Source organism: Jaculus jaculus, chromosome Y (assembly GCF_020740685.1).
Source record: "Jaculus jaculus isolate mJacJac1 chromosome Y, mJacJac1.mat.Y.cur, whole genome shotgun sequence".
Classification (NCBI taxonomy): Eukaryota; Metazoa; Chordata; class Mammalia; order Rodentia; family Dipodidae; genus Jaculus; species Jaculus jaculus.
Genome location: NC_059126.1, coordinates 3517005 through 3521739, shown reverse-complemented (window position 1 = coordinate 3521739; position 4735 = coordinate 3517005). Strand labels below are relative to the sequence as shown.

Here is a 4735-nt window from a genome sequence, read left to right as displayed (position 1 = left end):
CAATTCATTTAATAACAGTGGGAGTTGGTAGTACTAAAAACAGTAATGGGAAAAAACATGGACAGGTCAGACTGGGTGAAGAATCAAAAATACTCATAAAGATGAGAGAACAATCAGTAATGAAAGATGATTACAAGTCTGTGGTTTTTGACTCTGGTTCCATAGAGACCTAGTTGCTGTAACCATTGTGTATCTTCTTTTAACCTGGAGAATTATAAGTGATAGTCATTTACATGCCTGTGAGGTGATATGGTGAACATGATCAGTGCCAGGGTATAAAGAAATTCATATGGGTGTTGCTGGAACAAAGACAATGTGAATGAATACAAACTAAAACCAATGGGCACTGTCTTTGGGTTATCAAGTACATTTATGCTGGCATATTTTACAGGATCTACTACTTCAGATGACTCTTCTTGTCATGATAGAAGTGTGAGATTCTGTGTTTATAGTGATGCCCCAAACTCACAGTAATTATATGTAACTCTAGGCCACACATGGCAATGATGAGACTCATTGATATATTGTAAGTATACTGTTAATGTGATGTCAGCATTCAAAAGAGAATTAAAATGATTAATAATCAGATTTCAGATTTCATTTACTATTAAATTCATTAATTCTTTCTTCATTTAAATAAAATCACTATATTCCTGGACTAATTTCATGTTACATGAATTATAAATATTACACCAATACACCATTTATTTCATGCTTTTGTATTAATAATTTTTGTTTTAGTGAATGAATGGATTTCAAGTGTCATTTAACTTGAGCATTTGAAGAGGTGCGAGAGACATGGCTTAACTTACACAGTCAATATCTCCATTTTGAACATGTGTCTGTAAAATACAACAAAGAGAGGGTAAAGTGGTATGACATTTACTTCATAAATGAAATATTTTTAATCATAAGTATTCTGAATGAGAAATAGCTACAGAGGATGACAGAGATTCTTTAAACTTTAAGCTTTTCCTATGGTATTTTCCTATGGTAGTACAAGAGTGATTCACCTGTCTTGGTGACATCCAGGATATTTTGAATTGGAATTTTCTTCTCATTAATAATCTTGTTATATTCTGTCTGTGTCTCTTCACTGATAGTATGGCAATTTGCTGCATTTCATGGAAGATAATTCAGAAAATATAGCTATTAGGATCCTTTCTAAGGACAAATCCCATCCTAATTTATGAACTATAGGTTGATCAAGCTTTATTTCCACAGTGGCACATTATTCCTTCTGTTCATTATCCTCTCATGTTGATAATGTAACCCAGCAAGGGAAACTTAATTGGAGATCAATTCATACATTCAGAATTATATCATTTTGTAGATTTTGGGAAAATGACATGAAAGTAATTTCTTCTCTAATATTTGCACTTCTAAAAGAAAGGAATTCTGTAAAGCATATTTAGAATTTTGTGATGATTGGATCTGAGTGTATCAACAACACTGTTTCTATTTTATTTCAACCTATGTTGTGGAATCTACTCTCTACTCTTTGTGTAACAAAATAAATGAGCGAGGAAATCACCTAAAGTGTTCACATAGTCCATGAGTTCTACTATAGATTTTGTAAAAGTTTTACAGACAATTCCCATACCTATGCAAAAATATTACTTGATATTAAGACCTTTGTTCTCCCTCCTCCTAAATCCGCCTGTTTTCTGAATCACTAATTCTTCCCAAGTCATTTCTATTGATATTGATGTCCGTATTTTCCTCTTTGTCTCTATTTTCAACAACAACAAACAAAAGAAAACCAAAAGCCAAAAACTTCACATTTATTTTGACACAATAAATTTTAGTTCCATTATAGAAGAGATGTGAAGTTAACATCAGAAAACATAAATGATTCCACTGTTTTTTTCTTGTGGAAATAGCCCCAGTCCAACATCCTTTCCTGTGTTAGGTGGCAATACTCAATGACTCCATCATGCAATGATTTGTCATGACCTCACATATACCTGATCTTCAGTGTGAGAATCAGTTTTTGGATATTGTTGTATGCTTGGTGTATGTGTGTGTGTGTGTGTGTGTAGTATTGCAAGTCTTACTTGGGGGTGAGATCCTTCAATCTTTATGTGGATGTCTGTAGAAGAAGAATTGCTATAATTTTGTTTCAAAAGTGGGCTGGAGAGCATGATTCACATAATTCAGAGTTACATAGGTACTGATACAAAAATACAGAAAAACAAACCAACAAAACAGAGAATTACATATGTCTTATAAAGTTATGGTAAGGTTTTGTGTTTTTATTATTTTTTTGTTTTGTTTGTTTTTCAAGTTATGGTCTTATTTGTTCCCAGGTATACCTTGAATTCGGGATGTAGTCTCAGGGCGCCTTGAACTCACATCAATCTTCCTACCTCTGCCTGTAGAATGCTAGGATTAAAGGCATGTGCCACTGTGCCTGGCACAAGTTATGGTAAGGTTTTAAGACACATGTGAACACATTCCTATACCATGTTAGATCATGATAACAATGCCTACACACGCATCCCCAAAGTACTAACGATATGGTATTTTCTCCAACAGAGAATTAAATTGAATACTTATGTAATACAACAAACACATGTTGATGCTCATATTCATTATAAAAATAGTCGAATTTTAACATCAAAAAATTGGTTGAGACAAAATACACTGAGGAGTAATTCACCTTTGGGACTGAGAAGAAATACGGTTTCAAGATTAGATGACAGTACCATATCTTTTACTTATTTGATTGTCTATTTTTTCTTTATTTAAACTGTGGAACACATGGATAGGAGAGACAGCTTAGTGGCTAAGACATTTGCCTTCAAAGCCAACAGACCGTGATTTAATTTCCTAGGACCCACATAAGCCAAATGCACAAGCTGGCACATGTATCTGGGGTTTGTTTGCAGTGGCTGCAGGCCCTGGAATGCTAATTCTCCCTCTTTCTCTCTCTCTCCCTGCTCTCCTTCTCTCTCTCCCCCCTCTTTCTCAAATGAATAAAAGCAAATAAAATAAAATATGGAATACAGCAGGAATCTGCTTGCCATTCTTGAACAGGGGCCATGTTAATCTAATCTGTATCATTCCAATTTTAGTAAATGTTCTACTGGAGTGAAGAGAATCTTATTTTTCTAATACTATTTTCAACAACTTAATATTAAATAAAAACTGTGTCTCTAATTCAACACATCCCAAATGCCCTACTTACAAAAGATATAAAGCTGAATAATTGTACTCATGTATGTATTGAGGTAGTGTTAAGTCCAAGCTGTTAGGTGCAGGTACATGAGCATGAATTTGGTTGCATCACATTAAAACTAAGGTCATTTAAACTCTAACTTCTGGCCTCAAGAGATGCCTTAGAGGTTAAGATCCTTGCATTTGAGACCTAAGTACTCAGGATCTATTCCTCAGTACCCTCATCAGACAAGTGTAGAAACTGGGGCATACATCTGGCATTTGTTTGGAGTGACCAGAGGTACTGGAGTGCCCATATTCTCTTTCTCTCTCTTTAGCAAACAATTTTTTTTTGAAGTTCTTAACTGCTGAGTGCCTAAGGACAGCAGTGATATAAATAAAAGTTGGGATGACCTTTCTGGAATATATTAACTCATTTGTCATTTAATAATTGTCTGGGTAGAACATATGCTTCCCATATCAATATTTAAAAAATTTAAATACAGATTAAGCTTTGATAAAATCATAGGAGATATATACAGAAAAGGAAAATATTTAGCCACTTTGTTTCTTTGCCTTAAAAAAACCTATATTGGAACTGCATTAACTATTGACCTAAACTTGAAAAGTATGGCTGGATAATGGATACTTAAAATATTTTTATTTGTACACTTTATAGAAGAGAGAGTGGGGGAGATTGAGAATGGTCAAGCCAGAGCTTCCAATCATTGCAAATGAGCTTCAGATGTTCCCCATACACTCTGAATCTGGCTTTAAGTGGGCACTGAGTGATTAAACTTTGGCTGATGGGGATTGCAGGCAAAATCCTTAACCTCGGATCCATCTCTTTGGCCCCATTTTAAAATATTTATTTATTAGGAGGGCATTGGTAGTGCATGCCTTAATCCCAACACTCAGGAGCAGAGATAGGATAGGAGGATCATAATGAGTTAAAGGCCATCCTGAAACTAAATAGTGAATTCCACATCACCCTTGGTAAGAGTAAGACCCTATTTCAAATTCCTTCTCCAAAAAATTTAATTATTAATTGATTCATTCATACATTTGAGAATGAAAAATTGAGAAGTTAGCAGTTAGAATGTTGTAGAGCAATGTTTACTATAAATACTAAAATTTTATATTAATCATCAAAGTACCTATGGATACATTGCCAATTTTCATTAAAATTGCAGTCATTTCATCAGTCCATGGATTTCCCACAAATTCTAATCAAACACATGCAACAACTTGAAAGCATGGAGAACATAAACTGTCATGTGTTGATCACATCCCATCCCATAGGGCAACCTTAGAATGTGATATAAATAATAAATCTTGGGGTCACTGTATGAGTTGGCATTATGAGGACTTGCATTATGCTTTTGAAACTGTGAAAGAAAACAGTCTTAGGTTTTATGTTATTCGTGTTTCTTTTTTTCACAATGGTAGAGTAGGAACACAACAATATCACTATTTAAATTATGTATTACTTAAATGTTCACTGTAAACTAAAATTTTCAAGGTCATACTTGATGTCAAAGGGCTCTAATATGATTACTGGATCTGAAAGTAAATG

General features: G+C 34.1%; 1 non-coding gene across 1 annotated transcript; it reads right to left on the bottom strand.

Annotated features, from left to right (window-relative positions):
- Nucleotides 1-2994: 2994 nt before the first annotated feature.
- On the bottom strand, nt 2995-3104 carry LOC123457103. Its single transcript, XR_006634882.1, has one exon. It is a non-coding gene; the product is annotated as a U6 spliceosomal RNA (small nuclear RNA).
- Nucleotides 3105-4735: the final 1631 nt, after the last annotated feature.